At 63.5% G+C, this 25,743-nt stretch overlaps 7 non-coding genes across 7 annotated transcripts; all 7 read right to left on the bottom strand.

The window, feature by feature from the left end:
• Positions 1-2,770: 2,770 nt before the first annotated feature.
• Positions 2,771-2,889, bottom strand: LOC142874497 (5S ribosomal RNA). Its single transcript, XR_012922259.1, has one exon. It is a non-coding gene; the product is annotated as a 5S ribosomal RNA (ribosomal RNA).
• A 3,484-nt stretch (positions 2,890-6,373) lies between these two features.
• LOC142874485 (5S ribosomal RNA) lies at positions 6,374-6,492 on the bottom strand. The gene has a single exon (XR_012922257.1). It is a non-coding gene; the product is annotated as a 5S ribosomal RNA (ribosomal RNA).
• Positions 6,493-9,975: 3,483 nt separating this feature from the next.
• On the bottom strand, positions 9,976-10,094 carry LOC142874474 (5S ribosomal RNA). The gene has a single exon (XR_012922256.1). It is a non-coding gene; the product is annotated as a 5S ribosomal RNA (ribosomal RNA).
• A 3,486-nt stretch (positions 10,095-13,580) lies between these two features.
• LOC142874462 (5S ribosomal RNA) lies at positions 13,581-13,699 on the bottom strand. Its single transcript, XR_012922255.1, has one exon. It is a non-coding gene; the product is annotated as a 5S ribosomal RNA (ribosomal RNA).
• A 3,474-nt stretch (positions 13,700-17,173) lies between these two features.
• On the bottom strand, positions 17,174-17,292 carry LOC142874450 (5S ribosomal RNA). The gene has a single exon (XR_012922254.1). It is a non-coding gene; the product is annotated as a 5S ribosomal RNA (ribosomal RNA).
• Positions 17,293-20,775: 3,483 nt separating this feature from the next.
• Positions 20,776-20,894, bottom strand: LOC142874439 (5S ribosomal RNA). Its single transcript, XR_012922253.1, has one exon. It is a non-coding gene; the product is annotated as a 5S ribosomal RNA (ribosomal RNA).
• A 3,510-nt stretch (positions 20,895-24,404) lies between these two features.
• Positions 24,405-24,523, bottom strand: LOC142874428 (5S ribosomal RNA). Its single transcript, XR_012922245.1, has one exon. It is a non-coding gene; the product is annotated as a 5S ribosomal RNA (ribosomal RNA).
• Between the last annotated feature and the right edge of the window lie 1,220 nt (positions 24,524-25,743).

Here is a 25,743-nt window from a genome sequence, read left to right as displayed (position 1 = left end):
CCAAGGGGCCTGGGCCTGGCCGGGGCTGCATTGGACCCCGACCCCCCTGGCGTGTGGACTCGCTAAAAATCGGCGATTAGATATTGGATTCCAGCTTCATTGAGGTCATTTCACTAATGAGTGCACCGGAAAGAGTTTCCTAATCCATCTGTGAGGGTGGCAACTGAAAGAGAATTTTAAAGCTGACAGAATAGGCGAGGAAAGGCATAGGAGATTTCCACACCCAGTAAGGAAGCCTTTCCCGAAATGGAAGAAAGAAACGAGCAAACAGAGACACCGGTAGCCCGCCAGGATCAGAGTCTGCCCCCGAGAGAAAGTACCCTGACCAGGTTCACCCGTGGGTGGGTGGCGAGCTAGCGGCATTCAGAAGAGCGAGGCCCGCAGTCTGTGCAGAAGACACCTGCACTCGGGTGTGTGTGGCGGCACGATTCACAAGCAGCTCCAGATGTTAAGCCAAGGAGAAGCCAGGGAGTTCCCAACGCCCCAGGTGTCCTCAGCCCACGACTGGCTGCTGGGGGAATGCGAAGCCCGGCTCCTTGTCTCAGAGCGGGACAACCAGGAGGTGTGACGTACACCCCGGGGTTCCCAGGAGGATCAGGCTGAAGCTGGGACTTGGCCTGAAAGTGTCCCCTCGCACGGCCACCCCTTCCCCTTCCTGCTCCTCTACTCCTGGTGCCCCTCCATCCAGGGGCCAGACCTTAAAGAGTCACCCGCAAGAGAATCCTGGTCCCAAAGGAGCCTTCTGGGGGACCCGTGCTGAGAGAGGTTGTGGGCATGGCCCGCTGGGGCTCTGCCCGACCCAGGGCTGAGAGATGCAACCTCCCAGCTCTGGGTCCCTGCAGGGGAAGCGTTGGCAAGCACAGGGCCAGTCCTCCAAAGGCCCAGGTGCAGGGAGCCCAGGCCAAGCAGCCTGTGGAAGAAGCCACCCCGGGAACACGACTGCAGGCCACGGCCCTTCCCACCTCCTCCTCCTCCTGCTCCTCCACCCCCCCCCCGACCTCCCACCCCCACCCCCGACATGGCGCAGGGCTCAGAGACACCTCAGACACTTGCTACCCAAAGTGCAAAGGGCATCAGTTGCTCCTCCAAACCCCCCCCCCGCCCAGCAGACCGCGTTGTCCAGCCAGCCCCCGGGCCTCCCTGGGGTGCCCAGCACAAAAGTGCAGACAACCACCGGACCCTCAATCTCAGTTTTCGGATGTTTTTGCCACTCTAAGGACCCGCAGGCCAGCTGGGCCTTCTGGCAGGACAGAGAGCCCCGGAATCCGACGTGGAGAGCTGGGTGTACGTCCCCACGAGGAGGCGGTCCCCACCTCCGCGGCTCTCCCCTTGCGGGGGGGGGAAAAGCAGCCACGGGGCCTCAGAGAAGACACCAGGCTGGGCGCCCGCCCCACAGTGGGGGCACGTCCCCCGCAGGCCACTTAGCGACGGCCGCCGGCCGGCGGACGGTTGGGTGGCGCGAGACGCTGCGGCCGCCCTGCTACCGGGTTCCTGGGAGGGCGTCCTGGAACCAGCGTCCACACCAAGCCCTTGGAAGGCCCAGGCGACGGAGGAGCCCCGTCAGGCAGGGGCCGAGGACGGTGACGGCCCGGGCGGGGAGGAGCGTGTCAGGCAGGGGCAGAGGACGGTGACAGGTGACAGGCCGGGCGGGAAGGAGTCAGTCAGGCAGGGGCCGAGGAGGAGACGGGGCTGGGTAAGGGTTAGGGTTAGAGTCAGGGCACAAGTCACAATCGCAAAGACCTGGAAGCGACCCGAGTGCCCATCGACCCACGAGTGCGTAAATGAAATGTGGCGCGTGGACACCACGGAGTGCTATTCAGCTAGGAGGAGCAGCGGTGAGAGGGCACCTCTCGTGGTTCTCCTGGCCAGAGCTGGAACCCGTTCCAGTAAGCCAGGTAGCCCAAGAATGGACACACGAGCACCACGTGCTCGCGCTCACCAGCAAATGGGTACGAACCGACGGACACCCAAGTGGACACAGAGGAATCACCTTCATCGGGTGGGTGTCGGGCGGGTGGGGGGAGGGGATGGGCATACACCTCCATTAGGAATGGGGTGGGTGCGCACCGACTGGGGGATGGGCGCACTTGAGGCTCTGACCCGAGGGGGGAGGCTGGGAGAGGGCAACGTACCCGACCTTAACATTGGTACCCCCACAATACGCTGGAACAACATCAGAGGTTAATGAATAAGAACACAGGGGGGAGGGGGGCACGGGCAACACATGTCACCTTAATACTTGGACTCCCATCATCTGCTTGAAAAGAGAGAGAAAAGAAAATGCAATCATAGAGATAAGAGACACTTTTTAAACATAATGAATCCGAAGAGAAAAGTAAAAGGAGGCCTGTGGGGCAGGTCTGGGTGTGACTCCGGATCCCCCAACATCAGGTGCCACCACCAAAGATTCCTACGTGTAGCCCATAGAACCCCAAAAGCAACGGGACGAGTTCTGGTCACATACTCCCTCAAAATGACATCCTGGCCTTCTTCTGGAACTCCCTCCCCTCTCAGACTCTCAAGGTTTCCTCCAGCGTGTCGGTTCCCACGGAGCAGACCTTTGGTCTGAGACCTGACAGTCCAGAAGCCACGCATGCTGCCGCGTGACGGCGGTGTCGCGGCTTGGGACAAGAGGAGGCCCCACGGTGCGGGCTGGGGCGCCAGGCACCGCGGCGGGCGCTGAGGGTGGGGGTGACCCCCGCCCCGGGCCGCCGCCTCGCTCCCAGAGAGGGGACAGAACAAGAGGCAAAAAAAAAAAAAAAAAAAAAGAAGCCTACGGCACCCGGTATTCCCAGGCGGTCTCCCATCCAAGTACTAACCAGGCCCGACCCTGCTTAGCTTCCGAGACCAGACGAGATCGGGCGCGTTCAGGGTGGTGTGGCCCTAGACGGCGGAGGGCGCCCCTGCCCCGCTCAAGAAGCCGAGCCTCTCTGCGCTTCCCCGCCGCCTCCTCCCGCCCCAGGCCCCGCGCCGGCGCTGACCCGCACCGGGCGGGCGGGTCCGGCGGGCTCCGAGGGACGGGGGTGACAGGCGGGGCGGGGCGGGGCGGGCAGGGAGCGGCGGGCCGGGGTGGGGGGCTGTCTCTCTATACACACACACACACACACACACACACTCACACTCACACTCACTCACTCACACTCACACAAGATGCGCCTCCACGGCTGGACTCGCCAAGGTGGAGACCTTCCAGCCCCCTTCCTCTCCTCGCCTGGCCCACCCCCAGCTCGTGGCCGCCCCCGCCGCCGCCGCCGATTGCGCACGCGCGGGTCGCCCGCCCTTTGACCCCAGGCAGGGGCCGCCCTCCCCGACAACCCCTTTCAGCTGCGCCCCCCACCCTGTGGGTGGGCTGCCGCCTATTCCCCCGGGCCCGGGCTGGGGCACAGCGCATGGGGGAGGGGAGCGAGTGTATGGGGCGTCTCTCTCTCTCTCTTGGGATGTGTCCCATGGGTGGGGTGGCGTGGTTAGTGGGGCGCTGAAGAAATCAGTCCCCTCCATCTCCTACCTCTGGAAAACGCCCAAGCCCTTGGAGAACTGCCGGCAACGCGACCGTGGGGGCCGGGACCCTCCTCTGTGTCCTCCTGTGGCCCAGTCCAAGGGGCCTGGGCCTGGCCGGGGCTGCATTGGACCCCGACCCCCCTGGCGTGTGGACTCGCTAAAAATCGGCGATTAGATATTGGATTCCAGCTTCATTGAGGACATTTCACTAATGAGTGCACCGGAAAGAGTTTCCTAATCCATCTGTGAGGGTGGCAACTGAAAGAGAATTTTAAAGCTGACAGAATAGGCGAGGAAAGGCATAGGAGATTTCCACACCCAGTAAGGAAGCCTTTCCCGAAATGGAAGAAAGAAACGAGCAAACAGAGACACCGGTAGCCCGCCGGGATCAGAGTCTGCCCCCGAGAGAAAGTACCCTGACCAGGTTCACCCGTGGGTGGGTGGCGAGCTAGCGGCATTCAGAAGAGCGAGGCCCGCAGTCTGTGCAGAAGACACCTGCACTTGGGTGTGTGTGGCGGCACGATTCACAAGCAGCTCCAGATGTTAAGCCAAGGAGAAGCCAGGGAGTTCCCAACGCCCCAGGTGTCCTCAGCCCACGACTGGCTGCTGGGGGAATGCGAAGCCCGGCTCCTTGTCTCAGAGCGGGACAACCAGGAGGTGTGACGTACACCCCGGGGTTCCCAGGAGGATCAGGCTGAAGCTGGGACTTGGCCTCAAAGTGTCCCCTCGCACAGCCACCCCCTTCCCCTTCCTGCTCCTCTACTCCTGGTGCCCCTCCATCCAGGGGCCAGACCTTAAAGAGTCACCCGCAAGAGAATCCTGGTCCCAAAGGAGCCTTCTGGGGGACCCGTGCTGAGAGAGGTTGTGGGCATGGCCCGCTGGGGCTCTGCCCGACCCAGGGCTGAGAGATGCAACCTCCCAGCTCTGGGTCCCTGCAGGGGAAGCGTTGGCAAGCACAGGGCCAGTCCTCCAAAGGCCCAGGTGCAGGGAGCCCAGGCCAAGCAGCCTGTGGAAGAAGCCACCCCGGGAACACGACTGCAGGCCACGGCCCTACCCACCTCCTCCTCCTCCTCCTCCTCCTGCTCCTCCACCCCCCCCCGACCTCCCACCCCCACCCCCGACATGGCGCAGGGCTCAGAGACACCTCAGACACTTGCTACCCAAAGTGCAAAGGGCATCAGTTGCTCCTCCAAACCCCCCCCCCCCGCCCAGCAGACCGCGTTGTCCAGCCAGCCCCCGGGCCTCCCTGGGGTGCCCAGCACAAAAGTGCAGACAACCACCAGACTCTCAATCTCAGTTTTCGGATGTTTTTGCCACTCTAAGGACCCGCAGGCCAGCTGGGCCTTCTGGCAGGACAGAGAGCCCCGGAATCCGACGTGGAGAGCTGGGTGTACGTCCCCACGAGGAGGCGGTCCCCACCTCCGCGGCTCTCCCCTTGCGGGGGGGGAAAAGCAGCCACGGGGCCTCAGAGAAGACACCAGGCTGGGCGCCCGCCCCACAGTGGGAGCACGTCCCCCGCAGGCCACTTAGCGACGGCCGCCGGCCGGCGGACGGTTGGGTGGCGCGAGACGCTGCGGCCGCCCTGCTACCGGGTTCCTGGGAGGGCGTCCTGGAACCAGCGTCCACACCAAGCCCTTGGAAGGCCCAGGCGACGGAGGAGCCCCGTCAGGCAGGGGCCGAGGACGGTGACGGCCCGGGCGGGGAGGAGCGTGTCAGGCAGGGGCAGAGGACGGTGACAGGTGACAGGCCGGGCGGGAAGGAGTCAGTCAGGCAGGGGCCGAGGAGGAGACGGGGCTGGGTAAGGGTTAGGGTTAGAGTCAGGGCACAAGTCACAATCGCAAAGACCTGGAAGCGACCCGAGTGCCCATCGACCCACGAGTGCGTAAATGAAATGTGGCGCGTGGACACCACGGAGTGCTATTCAGCTAGGAGGAGCAGCGGTGAGAGGGCACCTCTCGTGGTTCTCCTGGCCAGAGCTGGAACCCGTTCCAGTAAGCCAGGTAGCCCAAGAATGGACACACGAGCACCACGTGCTCGCGCTCACCAGCAAATGGGTACGAACCGACGGACACCCAAGTGGACACAGAGGAATCACCTTCATCGGGTGGGTGTCGGGCGGGTGGGGGGAGGGGATGGACATACACCTCCATTAGGAATGGGGTGGGTGCGCACCGACTGGGGGATGGGCGCACTTGAGGCTCTGACCCGAGGGGGGAGGCTGGGAGAGGGCAACGTACCCGACCTTAACATTGGTACCCCCACAATACGCTGGAACAACATCAGAGGTTAATGAATAAGAACACAGGGGGGAGGGGGGCACGGGCAACACATGTCACCTTAATACTTGGACTCCCATCATCTGCTTGAAAAGAGAGAGAAAAGAAAATGCAATCATAGAGATAAGAGACACTTTTTAAACATAATGAATCCGAAGAGAAAAGTAAAAGGAGGCCTGTGGGGCAGGTCTGGGTGTGACTCCGGATCCCCCAACATCAGGTGCCACCACCAAAGATTCCTACGTGTAGCCCATAGAACCCCAAAAGCAACGGGACGAGTTCTGGTCACATACTCCCTCAAAATGACATCCTGGCCTTCTTCTGGAACTCCCTCCCCTCTCAGACTCTCAAGGTTTCCTCCAGCGTGTCGGTTCCCACGGAGCAGACCTTTGGTCTGAGACCTGACAGTCCAGAAGCCACGCATGCTGCCGCGTGACGGCGGTGTCGCGGCTTGGGACAAGAGGAGGCCCCACGGTGCGGGCTGGGGCGCCAGGCACCGCGGCGGGCGCTGAGGGTGGGGGTGACCCCCGCCCCGGGCCGCCGCCTCGCTCCCAGAGAGGGGACAGAACAAGAGGCAAAAAAAAAAAAAAAAAAAAAGAAGCCTACGGCACCCGGTATTCCCAGGCGGTCTCCCATCCAAGTACTAACCAGGCCCGACCCTGCTTAGCTTCCGAGACCAGACGAGATCGGGCGCGTTCAGGGTGGTGTGGCCCTAGACGGCGGAGGGCGCCCCTGCCCCGCTCAAGAAGCCGAGCCTCTCTGCGCTTCCCCGCCGCCTCCTCCCGCCCCAGGCCCCGCGCCGGCGCTGACCCGCACCGGGCGGGCGGGTCCGGCGGGCTCCGAGGGACGGGGGTGACAGGCGGGGCGGGGCGGGGCGGGCAGGGAGCGGCGGGCCGGGGTGGGGGGCTGTCTCTCTATACACACACACACACACACACACACACTCACACTCACACTCACTCACTCACACTCACACAAGATGCGCCTCCACGGCTGGACTCGCCAAGGTGGAGACCTTCCAGCCCCCTTCCTCTCCTCGCCTGGCCCACCCCCAGCTCGTGGCCGCCCCCGCCGCCGCCGCCGATTGCGCACGCGCGGGTCGCCCGCCCTTTGACCCCAGGCAGGGGCCGCCCTCCCCGACAACCCCTTTCAGCTGCGCCCCCCACCCTGTGGGTGGGCTGCCGCCTATTCCCCCGGGCCCGGGCTGGGGCACAGCGCATGGGGGAGGGGAGCGAGTGTATGGGGCGTCTCTCTCTCTCTCTTGGGATGTGTCCCATGGGTGGGGTGGCGTGGTTAGTGGGGCGCTGAAGAAATCAGTCCCCTCCATCTCCTACCTCTGGAAAACGCCCAAGCCCTTGGAGAACTGCCGGCAACGCGACCGTGGGGGCCGGGACCCTCCTCTGTGTCCTCCTGTGGCCCAGTCCAAGGGGCCTGGGCCTGGCCGGGGCTGCATTGGACCCCGACCCCCCTGGCGTGTGGACTCGCTAAAAATCGGCGATTAGATATTGGATTCCAGCTTCATTGAGGACATTTCACTAATGAGTGCACCGGAAAGAGTTTCCTAATCCATCTGTGAGGGTGGCAACTGAAAGAGAATTTTAAAGCTGACAGAATAGGCGAGGAAAGGCATAGGAGATTTCCACACCCAGTAAGGAAGCCTTTCCCGAAATGGAAGAAAGAAACGAGCAAACAGAGACACCGGTAGCCCGCCGGGATCAGAGTCTGCCCCCGAGAGAAAGTACCCTGACCAGGTTCACCCGTGGGTGGGTGGCGAGCTAGCGGCATTCAGAAGAGCGAGGCCCGCAGTCTGTGCAGAAGACACCTGCACTTGGGTGTGTGTGGCGGCACGATTCACAAGCAGCTCCAGATGTTAAGCCAAGGAGAAGCCAGGGAGTTCCCAACGCCCCAGGTGTCCTCAGCCCACGACTGGCTGCTGGGGGAATGCGAAGCCCGGCTCCTTGTCTCAGAGCGGGACAACCAGGAGGTGTGACGTACACCCCGGTGTTCCCAGGAGGATCAGGCTGAAGCTGGGACTTGGCCTCAAAGTGTCCCCTCGCACGGCCACCCCCTTCCCCTTCCTGCTCCTCTACTCCTGGTGCCCCTCCATCCAGGGGCCAGACCTTAAAGAGTCACCCGCAAGAGAATCCTGGTCCCAAAGGAGCCTTCTGGGGGACCCGTGCTGAGAGAGGTTGTGGGCATGGCCCGCTGGGGCTCTGCCCGACCCAGGGCTGAGAGATGCAACCTCCCAGCTCTGGGTCCCTGCAGGGGAAGCGTTGGCAAGCACAGGGCCAGTCCTCCAAAGGCCCAGGTGCAGGGAGCCCAGGCCAAGCAGCCTGTGGAAGAAGCCACCCCGGGAACACGACTGCAGGCCACGGCCCTACCCACCTCCTCCTCCTCCTCCTCCTCCTGCTCCTCCACCCCCCCCCGACCTCCCACCCCCACCCCCGACATGGCGCAGGGCTCAGAGACACCTCAGACACTTGCTACCCAAAGTGCAAAGGGCATCAGTTGCTCCTCCAAACCCCCCCCCCCCGCCCAGCAGACCGCGTTGTCCAGCCAGCCCCCGGGCCTCCCTGGGGTGCCCAGCACAAAAGTGCAGACAACCACCAGACTCTCAATCTCAGTTTTCGGATGTTTTTGCCACTCTAAGGACCCGCAGGCCAGCTGGGCCTTCTGGCAGGACAGAGAGCCCCGGAATCCGACGTGGAGAGCTGGGTGTACGTCCCCACGAGGAGGCGGTCCCCACCTCCGCGGCTCTCCCCTTGCGGGGGGGGAAAAGCAGCCACGGGGCCTCAGAGAAGACACCAGGCTGGGCGCCCGCCCCACAGTGGGAGCACGTCCCCCGCAGGCCACTTAGCGACGGCCGCCGGCCGGCGGACGGTTGGGTGGCGCGAGACGCTGCGGCCGCCCTGCTACCGGGTTCCTGGGAGGGCGTCCTGGAACCAGCGTCCACACCAAGCCCTTGGAAGGCCCAGGCGACGGAGGAGCCCCGTCAGGCAGGGGCCGAGGACGGTGACGGCCCGGGCGGGGAGGAGCGTGTCAGGCAGGGGTAGAGGACGGTGACAGGTGACAGGCCGGGCGGGAAGGAGTCAGTCAGGCAGGGGCCGAGGAGGAGACGGGGCTGGGTAAGGGTTAGGGTTAGAGTCAGGGCACAAGTCACAATCGCAAAGACCTGGAAGCGACCCGAGTGCCCATCGACCCACGAGTGCGTAAATGAAATGTGGCGCGTGGACACCACGGAGTGCTATTCAGCTAGGAGGAGCAGCGGTGAGAGGGCACCTCTCGTGGTTCTCCTGGCCAGAGCTGGAACCCGTTCCAGTAAGCCAGGTAGCCCAAGAATGGACACACGAGCACCACGTGCTCGCGCTCACCAGCAAATGGGTACGAACCGACGGACACCCAAGTGGACACAGAGGAATCACCTTCATCGGGTGGGTGTCGGGCGGGTGGGGGGAGGGGATGGGCATACACCTCCATTAGGAATGGGGTGGGTGCGCACCGACTGGGGGATGGGCGCACTTGAGGCTCTGACCCGAGGGGGGAGGCTGGGAGAGGGCAACGTACCCGACCTTAACATTGGTACCCCCACAATACGCTGGAACAACATCAGAGGTTAATGAATAAGAACACAGGGGGGAGGGGGGCACGGGCAACACATGTCACCTTAATACTTGGACTCCCATCATCTGCTTGAAAAGAGAGAGAAAAGAAAATGCAATCATAGAGATAAGAGACACTTTTTAAACATAATGAATCCGAAGAGAAAAGTAAAAGGAGGCCTGTGGGGCAGGTCTGGGTGTGACTCCGGATCCCCCAACATCAGGTGCCACCACCAAAGATTCCTACGTGTAGCCCATAGAACCCCAAAAGCAACGGGACGAGTTCTGGTCACATACTCCCTCAAAATGACATCCTGGCCTTCTTCTGGAACTCCCTCCCCTCTCAGACTCTCAAGGTTTCCTCCAGCGTGTCGGTTCCCACGGAGCAGACCTTTGGTCTGAGACCTGACAGTCCAGAAGCCACGCATGCTGCCGCGTGACGGCGGTGTCGTGGCTTGGGACAAGAGGAGGCCCCACGGTGCGGGCTGGGGCGCCAGGCACCGCGGCGGGCGCTGAGGGTGGGGGTGACCCCCGCCCCGGGCCGCCGCCTCGCTCCCAGAGAGGGGACAGAACAAGAGGCAAAAAAAAAAAAAAAAAAAAGAAGCCTACGGCACCCGGTATTCCCAGGCGGTCTCCCATCCAAGTACTAACCAGGCCCGACCCTGCTTAGCTTCCGAGACCAGACGAGATCGGGCGCGTTCAGGGTGGTGTGGCCCTAGACGGCGGAGGGCGCCCCTGCCCCGCTCAAGAAGCCGAGCCTCTCTGCGCTTCCCCGCCGCCTCCTCCCGCCCCAGGCCCCGCGCCGGCGCTGACCCGCACCGGGCGGGCGGGTCCGGCGGGCTCCGAGGGACGGGGGTGACAGGCGGGGCGGGGCGGGGCGGGCAGGGAGCGGCGGGCCGGGGTGGGGGGCTGTCTCTCTATACACACACACACACACACACACACACTCACACTCACACTCACTCACTCACACTCACACAAGATGCGCCTCCACGGCTGGACTCGCCAAGGTGGAGACCTTCCAGCCCCCTTCCTCTCCTCGCCTGGCCCACCCCCAGCTCGTGGCCGCCCCCGCCGCCGCCGCCGATTGCGCACGCGCGGGTCGCCCGCCCTTTGACCCCAGGCAGGGGCCGCCCTCCCCGACAACCCCTTTCAGCTGCGCCCCCCACCCTGTGGGTGGGCTGCCGCCTATTCCCCCGGGCCCGGGCTGGGGCACAGCGCATGGGGGAGGGGAGCGAGTGTATGGGGCGTCTCTCTCTCTCTCTTGGGATGTGTCCCATGGGTGGGGTGGCGTGGTTAGTGGGGCGCTGAAGAAATCAGTCCCCTCCATCTCCTACCTCTGGAAAACGCCCAAGCCCTTGGAGAACTGCCGGCAACGCGACCGTGGGGGCCGGGACCCTCCTCTGTGTCCTCCTGTGGCCCATTCCAAGGGGCCTGGGCCTGGCCGGGGCTGCATTGGACCCCGACCCCCCTGGCGTGTGGACTCGCTAAAAATCGGCGATTAGATATTGGATTCCAGCTTCATTGAGGTCATTTCACTAATGAGTGCACCGGAAAGAGTTTCCTAATCCATCTGTGAGGGTGGCAACTGAAAGAGAATTTTAAAGCTGACAGAATAGGCGAGGAAAGGCATAGGAGATTTCCACACCCAGTAAGGAAGCCTTTCCCGAAATGGAAGAAAGAAACGAGCAAACAGAGACACCGGTAGCCCGCCAGGATCAGAGTCTGCCCCCGAGAGAAAGTACCCTGACCAGGTTCACCCGTGGGTGGGTGGCGAGCTAGCGGCATTCAGAAGAGCGAGGCCCGCAGTCTGTGCAGAAGACACCTGCACTCGGGTGTGTGTGGCAGCACGATTCACAAGCAGCTCCAGATGTTAAGCCAAGGAGAAGCCAGGGAGTTCCCAACGCCCCAGGTGTCCTCAGCCCACGACTGGCTGCTGGGGGAATGCGAAGCCCGGCTCCTTGTCTCAGAGCGGGACAACCAGGAGGTGTGACGTACACCCCGGGGTTCCCAGGAGGATCAGGCTGAAGCTGGGACTTGGCCTCAAAGTGTCCCCTCGCACGGCCACCCCCTTCCCCTTCCTGCTCCTCTACTCCTGGTGCCCCTCCATCCAGGGGCCAGACCTTAAAGAGTCACCCGCAAGAGAATCCTGGTCCCAAAGGAGCCTTCTGGGGGACCCGTGCTGAGAGAGGTTGTGGGCATGGCCCGCTGGGGCTCTGCCCGACCCAGGGCTGAGAGATGCAACCTCCCAGCTCTGGGTCCCTGCAGGGGAAGCGTTGGCAAGCACAGGGCCAGTCCTCCAAAGGCCCAGGTGCAGGGAGCCCAGGCCAAGCAGCCTGTGGAAGAAGCCACCCCTGGAACACGACTGCAGGCCACGGCCCTTCCCACCTCCTCCTCCTCCTCCTCCTCCTGCTCCTCCACCCCCCCCCGACCTCCCACCCCCACCCCCGACATGGCGCAGGGCTCAGAGACACCTCAGACACTTGCTACCCAAAGTGCAAAGGGCATCAGTTGCTCCTCCAAACCCCCCCCCCCCGCCCAGCAGACCGCGTTGTCCAGCCAGCCCCCGGGCCTCCCTGGGGTGCCCAGCACAAAAGTGCAGACAACCACCGGACCCTCAATCTCAGTTTTCGGATGTTTTTGCCACTCTAAGGACCCGCAGGCCAGCTGGGCCTTCTGGCAGGACAGAGAGCCCCGGAATCCGACGTGGAGAGCTGGGTGTACGTCCCCACGAGGAGGCGGTCCCCACCTCCGCGGCTCTCCCCTTGCGGGGGGGGGGAAAAGCAGCCACGGGGCCTCAGAGAAGACACCAGGCTGGGCGCCCGCCCCACAGTGGGGGCACGTCCCCCGCAGGCCACTTAGCGACGGCCGCCGGCCGGCGGACGGTTGGGTGGCGCGAGACGCTGCGGCCGCCCTGCTACCGGGTTCCTGGGAGGGCGTCCTGGAACCAGCGTCCACACCAAGACCTTGGAAGGCCCAGGCGACGGAGGAGCCCCGTCAGGCAGGGGCCGAGGACGGTGACGGCCCGGGCGGGGAGGAGCGTGTCAGGCAGGGGCAGAGGACGGTGACAGGTGACAGGCCGGGCGGGAAGGAGTCAGTCAGGCAGGGGCCGAGGAGGAGACGGGGCTGGGTAAGGGTTAGGGTTAGAGTCAGGGCACAAGTCACAATCGCAAAGACCTGGAAGCGACCCGAGTGCCCATCGACCCACGAGTGCGTAAATGAAATGTGGCGCGTGGACACCACGGAGTGCTATTCAGCTAGGAGGAGCAGCGGTGAGAGGGCACCTCTCGTGGTTCTCCTGGCCAGAGCTGGAACCCGTTCCAGTAAGCCAGGTAGCCCAAGAATGGACACACGAGCACCACGTGCTCGCGCTCACCAGCAAATGGGTACGAACCGACGGACACCCAAGTGGACACAGAGGAATCACCTTCATCGGGTGGGTGTCGGGCGGGTGGGGGGAGGGGATGGGCATACACCTCCATTAGGAATGGGGTGGGTGCGCACCGACTGGGGGATGGGCGCACTTGAGGCTCTGACCCGAGGGGGGAGGCTGGGAGAGGGCAACGTACCCGACCTTAACATTGGTACCCCCACAATACGCTGGAACAACATCAGAGGTTAATGAATAAGAACACAGGGGGGAGGGGGGCACGGGCAACACATGTCACCTTAATACTTGGACTCCCATCATCTGCTTGAAAAGAGAGAGAAAAGAAAATGCAATCATAGAGATAAGAGACACTTTTTAAACATAATGAATCCGAAGAGAAAAGTAAAAGGAGGCCTGTGGGGCAGGTCTGGGTGTGACTCCGGATCCCCCAACATCAGGTGCCACCACCAAAGATTCCTACGTGTAGCCCATAGAACCCCAAAAGCAACGGGACGAGTTCTGGTCACATACTCCCTCAAAATGACATCCTGGCCTTCTTCTGGAACTCCCTCCCCTCTCAGACTCTCAAGGTTTCCTCCAGCGTGTCGGTTCCCACGGAGCAGACCTTTGGTCTGAGACCTGACAGTCCAGAAGCCACGCATGCTGCCGCGTGACGGCGGTGTCGCGGCTTGGGACAAGAGGAGGCCCCACGGTGCGGGCTGGGGCGCCAGGCACCGCGGCGGGCGCTGAGGGTGGGGGTGACCCCCGCCCCGGGCCGCCGCCTCGCTCCCAGAGAGGGGACAGAACAAGAGGCAAAAAAAAAAAAAAAAAAAAAGAAGCCTACGGCACCCGGTATTCCCAGGCGGTCTCCCATCCAAGTACTAACCAGGCCCGACCCTGCTTAGCTTCCGAGACCAGACGAGATCGGGCGCGTTCAGGGTGGTGTGGCCCTAGACGGCGGAGGGCGCCCCTGCCCCGCTCAAGAAGCCGAGCCTCTCTGCGCTTCCCCGCCGCCTCCTCCCGCCCCAGGCCCCGCGCCGGCGCTGACCCGCACCGGGCGGGCGGGTCCGGCGGGCTCCGAGGGACGGGGGTGACAGGCGGGGCGGGGCGGGGCGGGCAGGGAGCGGCGGGCCGGGGTGGGGGGCTGTCTCTCTATACACACACACACACACACACACACACTCACACTCACACTCACTCACTCACACTCACACAAGATGCGCCTCCACGGCTGGACTCGCCAAGGTGGAGACCTTCCAGCCCCCTTCCTCTCCTCGCCTGGCCCACCCCCAGCTCGTGGCCGCCCCCGCCGCCGCCGCCGATTGCGCACGCGCGGGTCGCCCGCCCTTTGACCCCAGGCAGGGGCCGCCCTCCCCGACAACCCCTTTCAGCTGCGCCCCCCACCCTGTGGGTGGGCTGCCGCCTATTCCCCCGGGCCCGGGCTGGGGCACAGCGCATGGGGGAGGGGAGCGAGTGTATGGGGCGTCTCTCTCTCTCTCTTGGGATGTGTCCCATGGGTGGGGTGGCGTGGTTAGTGGGGCGCTGAAGAAATCAGTCCCCTCCATCTCCTACCTCTGGAAAACGCCCAAGCCCTTGGAGAACTGCCGGCAACGCGACCGTGGGGGCCGGGACCCTCCTCTGTGTCCTCCTGTGGCCCATTCCAAGGGGCCTGGGCCTGGCCGGGGCTGCATTGGACCCCGACCCCCCTGGCGTGTGGACTCGCTAAAAATCGGCGATTAGATATTGGATTCCAGCTTCATTGAGGTCATTTCACTAATGAGTGCACCGGAAAGAGTTTCCTAATCCATCTGTGAGGGTGGCAACTGAAAGAGAATTTTAAAGCTGACAGAATAGGCGAGGAAAGGCATAGGAGATTTCCACACCCAGTAAGGAAGCCTTTCCCGAAATGGAAGAAAGAAACGAGCAAACAGAGACACCGGTAGCCCGCCAGGATCAGAGTCTGCCCCCGAGAGAAAGTACCCTGACCAGGTTCACCCGTGGGTGGGTGGCGAGCTAGCGGCATTCAGAAGAGCGAGGCCCGCAGTCTGTGCAGAAGACACCTGCACTCGGGTGTGTGTGGCGGCACGATTCACAAGCAGCTCCAGATGTTAAGCCAAGGAGAAGCCAGGGAGTTCCCAACGCCCCAGGTGTCCTCAGCCCACGACTGGCTGCTGGGGGAATGCGAAGCCCGGCTCCTTGTCTCAGAGCGGGACAACCAGGAGGTGTGACGTACACCCCGGGGTTCCCAGGAGGATCAGGCTGAAGCTGGGACTTGGCCTGAAAGTGTCCCCTCGCACGGCCACCCCTTCCCCTTCCTGCTCCTCTACTCCTGGTGCCCCTCCATCCAGGGGCCAGACCTTAAAGAGTCACCCGCAAGAGAATCCTGGTCCCAAAGGAGCCTTCTGGGGGACCCGTGCTGAGAGAGGTTGTGGGCATGGCCCGCTGGGGCTCTGCCCGACCCAGGGCTGAGAGATGCAACCTCCCAGCTCTGGGTCCCTGCAGGGGAAGCGTTGGCAAGCACAGGGCCAGTCCTCCAAAGGCCCAGGTGCAGGGAGCCCAGGCCAAGCAGCCTGTGGAAGAAGCCACCCCGGGAACACGACTGCAGGCCACGGCCCTTCCCACCTCCTCCTCCTCCTGCTCCTCCACCCCCCCCCCGACCTCCCACCCCCACCCCCGACATGGCGCAGGGCTCAGAGACACCTCAGACACTTGCTACCCAAAGTGCAAAGGGCATCAGTTGCTCCTCCAAACCCCCCCCCCGCCCAGCAGACCGCGTTGTCCAGCCAGCCCCCGGGCCTCCCTGGGGTGCCCAGCACAAAAGTGCAGACAACCACCGGACCCTCAATCTCAGTTTTCGGATGTTTTTGCCACTCTAAGGACCCGCAGGCCAGCTGGGCCTTCTGGCAGGACAGAGAGCCCCGGAATCCGACGTGGAGAGCTGGGTGTACGTCCCCACGAGGAGGCGGTCCCCACCTCCGCGGCTCTCCCCTTGCGGGGGGGGGAAAAGCAGCCACGGGGCCTCAGAGAAGACACCAGGCTGGGCGCCCGCCCCACAGTGGGGGCACGTCCCCCGCAGGCCACTTAGCGACGGCCGCCGGCCGGCGGACGGTTGGGTGGCGCGAGACGCTGCGGCCGCCCTGCTACCGGGTTCCTGGGAGGGCGTCCTGGAACCAGCGTCCACACCAAGACCTTGGAAGGCCCAGGCGACGGAGGAGCCCCGTCAGGCAGGGGCCGAGGACGGTGACGGCCCGGGCGGGGAGGAGCGTGTCAGGCAGGGGCAGAGGACGGTGACAGGTGACAGGCCGGGCGGGAAGGAGTCAGTCAGGCAGGGGCCGAGGAGGAGACGGGGCTGGGTAAGGGTTAGGGTTAGAGTCAGGGCACAAGTCACAATCGCAAAGACCTGGAAGCGACCCGAGTGCCCATCGACCCACGAGTGCGTAAATGAAATGTGGCGCGTGGACACCACGGAGTGCTATTCAGCTAGGAGGAGCAGCGGTGAGAGGGCACCTCTCGTGGTTCTCCTGGCCAGAGCTGGAACCCGTTCCAGTAAGCCAGGTAGCCCAAGAATGGACACACGAGCACCACGTGCTCGCGCTCACCAGCAAATGGGTACGAACCGACGGACACCCAAGTGGACACAGAGGAATCACCTTCATCGGGTGGGTGTCGGGCGGGTGGGGGGAGGGGATGGGCATACACCTCCATTAGGAATGGGGTGGGTGCGCACCGACTGGGGGATGGGCGCACTTGAGGCTCTGACCCGAGGGGGGAGGCTGGGAGAGGGCAACGTACCCGACCTTAACATTGGTACCCCCACAATACGCTGGAACAACATCAGAGGTTAATGAATAAGAACACAGGGGGGAGGGGGGCACGGGCAACACATGTCACCTTAATACTTGGACTCCCATCATCTGCTTGAAAAGAGAGAGAAAAGAAAATGCAATCATAGAGATAAGAGACACTTTTTAAACATAATGAATCCGAAGAGAAAAGTAAAAGGAGGCCTGTGGGGCAGGTCTGGGTGTGACTCCGGATCCCCCAACATCAGGTGCCACCACCAAAGATTCCTACGTGTAGCCCATAGAACCCCAAAAGCAACGGGACGAGTTCTGGTCACATACTCCCTCAAAATGACATCCTGGCCTTCTTCTGGAACTCCCTCCCCTCTCAGACTCTCAAGGTTTCCTCCAGCGTGTCGGTTCCCACGGAGCAGACCTTTGGTCTGAGACCTGACAGTCCAGAAGCCACGCATGCTGCCGCGTGACGGCGGTGTCGCGGCTTGGGACAAGAGGAGGCCCCACGGTGCGGGCTGGGGCGCCAGGCACCGCGGCGGGCGCTGAGGGTGGGGGTGACCCCCGCCCCGGGCCGCCGCCTCGCTCCCAGAGAGGGGACAGAACAAGAGGCAAAAAAAAAAAAAAAAAAAAAGAAGCCTACGGCACCCGGTATTCCCAGGCGGTCTCCCATCCAAGTACTAACCAGGCCCGACCCTGCTTAGCTTCCGAGACCAGACGAGATCGGGCGCGTTCAGGGTGGTGTGGCCCTAGACGGCGGAGGGCGCCCCTGCCCCGCTCAAGAAGCCGAGCCTCTCTGCGCTTCCCCGCCGCCTCCTCCCGCCCCAGGCCCCGCGCCGGCGCTGACCCGCACCGGGCGGGCGGGTCCGGCGGGCTCCGAGGGACGGGGGTGACAGGCGGGGCGGGGCGGGGCGGGCAGGGAGCGGCGGGCCGGGGTGGGGGGCTGTCTCTCTATACACACACACACACACACACACACACTCACACTCACACTCACTCACTCACACTCACACAAGATGCGCCTCCACGGCTGGACTCGCCAAGGTGGAGACCTTCCAGCCCCCTTCCTCTCCTCGCCTGGCCCACCCCCAGCTCGTGGCCGCCCCCGCCGCCGCCGCCGATTGCGCACGCGCGGGTCGCCCGCCCTTTGACCCCAGGCAGGGGCCGCCCTCCCCGACAACCCCTTTCAGCTGCGCCCCCCACCCTGTGGGTGGGCTGCCGCCTATTCCCCCGGGCCCGGGCTGGGGCACAGCGCATGGGGGAGGGGAGCGAGTGTATGGGGCGTCTCTCTCTCTCTCTTGGGATGTGTCCCATGGGTGGGGTGGCGTGGTTAGTGGGGCGCTGAAGAAATCAGTCCCCTCCATCTCCTACCTCTGGAAAACGCCCAAGCCCTTGGAGAACTGCCGGCAACGCGACCGTGGGGGCCGGGACCCTCCTCTGTGTCCTCCTGTGGCCCAGTCCAAGGGGCCTGGGCCTGGCCGGGGCTGCATTGGACCCCGACCCCCCTGGCGTGTGGACTCGCTAAAAATCGGCGATTAGATATTGGATTCCAGCTTCATTGAGGACATTTCACTAATGAGTGCACCGGAAAGAGTTTCCTAATCCATCTGTGAGGGTGGCAACTGAAAGAGAATTTTAAAGCTGACAGAATAGGCGAGGAAAGGCATAGGAGATTTCCACACCCAGTAAGGAAGCCTTTCCCGAAATGGAAGAAAGAAACGAGCAAACAGAGACACCGGTAGCCCGCCGGGATCAGAGTCTGCCCCCGAGAGAAAGTACCCTGACCAGGTTCACCCGTGGGTGGGTGGCGAGCTAGCGGCATTCAGAAGAGCGAGGCCCGCAGTCTGTGCAGAAGACACCTGCACTTGGGTGTGTGTGGCGGCACGATTCACAAGCAGCTCCAGATGTTAAGCCAAGGAGAAGCCAGGGAGTTCCCAACGCCCCAGGTGTCCTCAGCCCACGACTGGCTGCTGGGGGAATGCGAAGCCCGGCTCCTTGTCTCAGAGCGGGACAACCAGGAGGTGTGACGTACACCCCGGGGTTCCCAGGAGGATCAGGCTGAAGCTGGGACTTGGCCTCAAAGTGTCCCCTCGCACGGCCACCCCCTTCCCCTTCCTGCTCCTCTACTCCTGGTGCCCCTCCATCCAGGGGCCAGACCTTAAAGAGTCACCCGCAAGAGAATCCTGGTCCCAAAGGAGCCTTCTGGGGGACCCGTGCTGAGAGAGGTTGTGGGCATGGCCCGCTGGGGCTCTGCCCGACCCAGGGCTGAGAGATGCAACCTCCCAGCTCTGGGTCCCTGCAGGGGAAGCGTTGGCAAGCACAGGGCCAGTCCTCCAAAGGCCCAGGTGCAGGGAGCCCAGGCCAAGCAGCCTGTGGAAGAAGCCACCCCGGGAACACGACTGCAGGCCACGGCCCTACCCACCTCCTCCTCCTCCTCCTCCTCCTGCTCCTCCACCCCCCCCCGACCTCCCACCCCCACCCCCGACATGGCGCAGGGCTCAGAGACACCTCAGACACTTGCTACCCAAAGTGCAAAGGGCATCAGTTGCTCCTCCAAACCCCCCCCCCCCGCCCAGCAGACCGCGTTGTCCAGCCAGCCCCCGGGCCTCCCTGGGGTGCCCAGCACAAAAGTGCAGACAACCACCAGACTCTCAATCTCAGTTTTCGGATGTTTTTGCCACTCTAAGGACCCGCAGGCCAGCTGGGCCTTCTGGCAGGACAGAGAGCCCCGGAATCCGACGTGGAGAGCTGGGTGTACGTCCCCACGAGGAGGCGGTCCCCACCTCCGCGGCTCTCCCCTTGCGGGGGGGGAAAAGCAGCCACGGGGCCTCAGAGAAGACACCAGGCTGGGCGCCCGCCCCACAGTGGGAGCACGTCCCCCGCAGGCCACTTAGCGACGGCCGCCGGCCGGCGGACGGTTGGGTGGCGCGAGACGCTGCGGCCGCCCTGCTACCGGGTTCCTGGGAGGGCGTCCTGGAACCAGCGTCCACACCAAGCCCTTGGAAGGCCCAGGCGACGGAGGAGCCCCGTCAGGCAGGGGCCGAGGACGGTGACGGCCCGGGCGGGGAGGAGCGTGTCAGGCAGGGGTAGAGGACGGTGACAGGTGACAGGCCGGGCGGGAAGGAGTCAGTCAGGCAGGGGCCGAGGAGGAGACGGGGCTGGGTAAGGGTTAGGGTTAGAGTCAGGGCACAAGTCACAATCGCAAAGACCTGGAAGCGACCCGAGTGCCCATCGACCCACGAGTGCGTAAATGAAATGTGGCGCGTGGACACCACGGAGTGCTATTCAGCTAGGAGGAGCAGCGGTGAGAGGGCACCTCTCGTGGTTCTCCTGGCCAGAGCTGGAACCCGTTCCAGTAAGCCAGGTAGCCCAAGAATGGACACACGAGCACCACGTGCTCGCGCTCACCAGCAAATGGGTACGAACCGACGGACACCCAAGTGGACACAGAGGAATCACCTTCATCGGGTGGGTGTCGGGCGGGTGGGGGGAGGGGATGGGCATACACCTCCATTAGGAATGGGGTGGGTGCGCACCGACTGGGGGATGGGCGCACTTGAGGCTCTGACCCGAGGGGGGAGGCTGGGAGAGGGCAACGTACCCGACCTTAACATTGGTACCCCCACAATACGCTGGAACAACATCAGAGGTTAATGAATAAGAACACAGGGGGGAGGGGGGCACGGGCAACACATGTCACCTTAATACTTGGACTCCCATCATCTGCTTGAAAAGAGAGAGAAAAGAAAATGCAATCATAGAGATAAGAGACACTTTTTAAACATAATGAATCCGAAGAGAAAAGTAAAAGGAGGCCTGTGGGGCAGGTCTGGGTGTGACTCCGGATCCCCCAACATCAGGTGCCACCACCAAAGATTCCTACGTGTAGCCCATAGAACCCCAAAAGCAACGGGACGAGTTCTGGTCACATACTCCCTCAAAATGACATCCTGGCCTTCTTCTGGAACTCCCTCCCCTCTCAGACTCTCAAGGTTTCCTCCAGCGTGTCGGTTCCCACGGAGCAGACCTTTGGTCTGAGACCTGACAGTCCAGAAGCCACGCATGCTGCCGCGTGACGGCGGTGTCGTGGCTTGGGACAAGAGGAGGCCCCACGGTGCGGGCTGGGGCGCCAGGCACCGCGGCGGGCGCTGAGGGTGGGGGTGACCCCCGCCCCGGGCCGCCGCCTCGCTCCCAGAGAGGGGACAGAACAAGAGGCAAAAAAAAAAAAAAAAAAAAGAAGCCTACGGCACCCGGTATTCCCAGGCGGTCTCCCATCCAAGTACTAACCAGGCCCGACCCTGCTTAGCTTCCGAGACCAGACGAGATCGGGCGCGTTCAGGGTGGTGTGGCCCTAGACGGCGGAGGGCGCCCCTGCCCCGCTCAAGAAGCCGAGCCTCTCTGCGCTTCCCCGCCGCCTCCTCCCGCCCCAGGCCCCGCGCCGGCGCTGACCCGCACCGGGCGGGCCTGTTGAGTTCACCGGCCGGGTCCGGCGGGCTCCGAGGGACGGGGGTGACAGGCGGGGCGGGGCGGGGCGGGCAGGGAGCGGCGGGCCGGGGTGGGGGGCTGTCTCTCTATACACACACACACACACACACACACACACACACTCACACTCACACTCACTCACTCACACTCACACGAGATGCGCCTCCACGGCTGGACTCGCCAAGGTGGAGACCTTCCAGCCCCCTTCCTCTCCTCGCCTGGCCCACCCCCAGCTCGTGGCCGCCCCCGCCGCCGCCGCCGATTGCGCACGCGCGGGTCGCCCGCCCTTTGACCCCAGGCAGGGGCCGCCCTCCCCGACAACCCCTTTCAGCTGCGCCCCCCACCCTGTGGGTGGGCTGCCGCCTATTCCCCCGGGCCCGGGCTGGGGCACAGCGCATGGGGGAGGGGAGCGAGTGTATGGGGCGTCTCTCTCTCTCTCTTGGGATGTGTCCCATGGGTGGGGTGGCGTGGTTAGTGGGGCGCTGAAGAAATCAGTCCCCTCCATCTCCTACCTCTGGAAAACGCCCAAGCCCTTGGAGAACTGCCGGCAACGCGACCGTGGGGGCCGGGACCCTCCTCTGTGTCCTCCTGTGGCCCATTCCAAGGGGCCTGGGCCTGGCCGGGGCTGCATTGGACCCCGACCCCCCTGGCGTGTGGACTCGCTAAAAATCGGCGATTAGATATTGGATTCCAGCTTCATTGAGGTCATTTCACTAATGAGTGCACCGGAAAGAGTTTCCTAATCCATCTGTGAGGGTGGCAACTGAAAGAGAATTTTAAAGCTGACAGAATAGGCGAGGAAAGGCATAGGAGATTTCCACACCCAGTAAGGAAGCCTTTCCCGAAATGGAAGAAAGAAACGAGCAAACAGAGACACCGGTAGCCCGCCGGGATCAGAGTCTGCCCCCGAGAGAAAGTACCCTGACCAGGTTCACCCGTGGGTGGGTGGCGAGCTAGCGGCATTCAGAAGAGCGAGGCCCGCAGTCTGTGCAGAAGACACCTGCACTCGGGTGTGTGTGGCGGCACGATTCACAAGCAGCTCCAGATGTTAAGCCAAGGAGAAGCCAGGGAGTTCCCAACGCCCCAGGTGTCCTCAGCCCACGACTGGCTGCTGGGGGAATGCGAAGCCCGGCTCCTTGTCTCAGAGCGGGACAACCAGGAGGTGTGACGTACACCCCGGGGTTCCCAGGAGGATCAGGCTGAAGCTGGGACTTGGCCTCAAAGTGTCCCCTCGCACGGCCACCCCCTTCCCCTTCCTGCTCCTCTACTCCTGGTGCCCCTCCATCCAGGGGCCAGACCTTAAAGAGTCACCCGCAAGAGAATCCTGGTCCCAAAGGAGCCTTCTGGGGGACCCGTGCTGAGAGAGGTTGTGGGCATGGCCCGCTGGGGCTCTGCCCGACCCAGGGCTGAGAGATGCAACCTCCCAGCTCTGGGTCCCTGCAGGGGAAGCGTTGGCAAGCACAGGGCCAGTCCTCCAAAGGCCCAGGTGCAGGGAGCCCAGGCCAAGCAGCCTGTGGAAGAAGCCACCCCTGGAACACGACTGCAGGCCACGGCCCTTCCCACCTCCTCCTCCTCCTCCTCCTCCTGCTCCTCCACCCCCCCCCCGACCTCCCACCCCCACCCCCGACATGGCGCAGGGCTCAGAGACACCTCAGACACTTGCTACCCAAAGTGCAAAGGGCATCAGTTGCTCCTCCAAACCCCCCCCCCCCGCCCAGCAGACCGCGTTGTCCAGCCAGCCCCCGGGCCTCCCTGGGGTGCCCAGCACAAAAGTGCAGACAACCACCGGACCCTCAATCTCAGTTTTCGGATGTTTTTGCCACTCTAAGGACCCGCAGGCCAGCTGGGCCTTCTGGCAGGACAGAGAGCCCCGGAATCCGACGTGGAGAGCTGGGTGTACGTCCCCACGAGGAGGCGGTCCCCACCTCCGCGGCTCTCCCCTTGCGGGGGGGGGGAAAAGCAGCCACGGGGCCTCAGAGAAGACACCAGGCTGGGCGCCCGCCCCACAGTGGGGGCACGTCCCCCGCAGGCCACTTAGCGACGGCCGCCGGCCGGCGGACGGTTGGGTGGCGCGAGACGCTGCGGCCGCCCTGCTACCGGGTTCCTGGGAGGGCGTCCTGGAACCAGCGTCCACACCAAGACCTTGGAAGGCCCAGGCGACGGAGGAGCCCCGTCAGGCAGGGGCCGAGGACGGTGACGGCCCGGGCGGGGAGGAGCGTGTCAGGCAGGGGCAGAGGACGGTGACAGGTGACAGGCCGGGCGGGAAGGAGTCAGTCAGGCAGGGGCCGAGGAGGAGACGGGGCTGGGTAAGGGTTAGGGTTAGAGTCAGGGCACAAGTCACAATCGCAAAGACCTGGAAGCGACCCGAGTGCCCATCGACCCACGAGTGCGTAAATGAAATGTGGCGCGTGGACACCACGGAGTGCTATTCAGCTAGGAGGAGCAGCGGTGAGAGGGCACCTCTCGTGGTTCTCCTGGCCAGAGCTGGAACCCGTTCCAGTAAGCCAGGTAGCCCAAGAATGGACACACGAGCACCACGTGCTCGCGCTCACCAGCAAATGGGTACGAACCGACGGACACCCAAGTGGACACAGAGGAATCACCTTCATCGGGTGGGTGTCGGGCGGGTGGGGGGAGGGGATGGGCATACACCTCCATTAGGAATGGGGTGGGTGCGCACCGACTGGGGGATGGGCGCACTTGAGGCTCTGACCCGAGGGGGGAGGCTGGGAGAGGGCAACGTACCCGACCTTAACATTGGTACCCCCACAATACGCTGGAACAACATCAGAGGTTAATGAATAAGAACACAGGGGGGAGGGGGGCACGGGCAACACATGTCACCTTAATACTTGGACTCCCATCATCTGCTTGAAAAGAGAGAGAAAAGAAAATGCAATCATAGAGATAAGAGACACTTTTTAAACATAATGAATCCGAAGAGAAAAGTAAAAGGAGGCCTGTGGGGCAGGTCTGGGTGTGACTCCGGATCCCCCAACATCAGGTGCCACCACCAAAGATTCCTACGTGTAGCCCATAGAACCCCAAAAGCAACGGGACGAGTTCTGGTCACATACTCCCTCAAAATGACATCCTGGCCTTCTTCTGGAACTCCCTCCCCTCTCAGACTCTCAAGGTTTCCTCCAGCGTGTCGGTTCCCACGGAGCAGACCTTTGGTCTGAGACCTGACAGTCCAGAAGCCACGCATGCTGCCGCGTGACGGCGGTGTCGTGGCTTGGGACAAGAGGAGGCCCCACGGTGCGGGCTGGGGCGCCAGGCACCGCGGCGGGCGCTGAGGGTGGGGGTGACCCCCGCCCCGGGCCGCCGCCTCGCTCCCAGAGAGGGGACAGAACAAGAGGCAAAAAAAAAAAAAAAAAAAAGAAGCCTACGGCACCCGGTATTCCCAGGCGGTCTCCCATCCAAGTACTAACCAGGCCCGACCCTGCTTAGCTTCCGAGACCAGACGAGATCGGGCGCGTTCAGGGTGGTGTGGCCCTAGACGGCGGAGGGCGCCCCTGCCCCGCTCAAGAAGCCGAGCCTCTCTGCGCTTCCCCGCCGCCTCCTCCCGCCCCAGGCCCCGCGCCGGCGCTGACCCGCACCGGGCGGGCCTGTTGAGTTCACCGGCCGGGTCCGGCGGGCTCCGAGGGACGGGGGTGACAGGCGGGGCGGGGCGGGGCGGGCAGGGAGCGGCGGGCCGGGGTGGGGGGCTGTCTCTCTATACACACACACACACACACACACACACACACACTCACACTCACACTCACTCACTCACACTCACACGAGATGCGCCTCCACGGCTGGACTCGCCAAGGTGGAGACCTTCCAGCCCCCTTCCTCTCCTCGCCTGGCCCACCCCCAGCTCGTGGCCGCCCCCGCCGCCGCCGCCGATTGCGCACGCGCGGGTCGCCCGCCCTTTGACCCCAGGCAGGGGCCGCCCTCCCCGACAACCCCTTTCAGCTGCGCCCCCCACCCTGTGGGTGGGCTGCCGCCTATTCCCCCGGGCCCGGGCTGGGGCACAGCGCATGGGGGAGGGGAGCGAGTGTATGGGGCGTCTCTCTCTCTCTCTTGGGATGTGTCCCATGGGTGGGGTGGCGTGGTTAGTGGGGCGCTGAAGAAATCAGTCCCCTCCATCTCCTACCTCTGGAAAACGCCCAAGCCCTTGGAGAACTGCCGGCAACGCGACCGTGGGGGCCGGGACCCTCCTCTGTGTCCTCCTGTGGCCCATTCCAAGGGGCCTGGGCCTGGCCGGGGCTGCATTGGACCCCGACCCCCCTGGCGTGTGGACTCGCTAAAAATCGGCGATTAGATATTGGATTCCAGCTTCATTGAGGTCATTTCACTAATGAGTGCACCGGAAAGAGTTTCCTAATCCATCTGTGAGGGTGGCAACTGAAAGAGAATTTTAAAGCTGACAGAATAGGCGAGGAAAGGCATAGGAGATTTCCACACCCAGTAAGGAAGCCTTTCCCGAAATGGAAGAAAGAAACGAGCAAACAGAGACACCGGTAGCCCGCCGGGATCAGAGTCTGCCCCCGAGAGAAAGTACCCTGACCAGGTTCACCCGTGGGTGGGTGGCGAGCTAGCGGCATTCAGAAGAGCGAGGCCCGCAGTCTGTGCAGAAGACACCTGCACTCGGGTGTGTGTGGCGGCACGATTCACAAGCAGCTCCAGATGTTAAGCCAAGGAGAAGCCAGGGAGTTCCCAACGCCCCAGGTGTC

This window comes from Microcebus murinus, chromosome 12, assembly GCF_040939455.1.
Source record: "Microcebus murinus isolate Inina chromosome 12, M.murinus_Inina_mat1.0, whole genome shotgun sequence".
Taxonomy (NCBI): domain Eukaryota; kingdom Metazoa; phylum Chordata; class Mammalia; order Primates; family Cheirogaleidae; genus Microcebus; species Microcebus murinus.
Note: the sequence above shows the minus strand (reverse complement) of the source record. Positions and strands in the feature narration are given on the sequence as shown.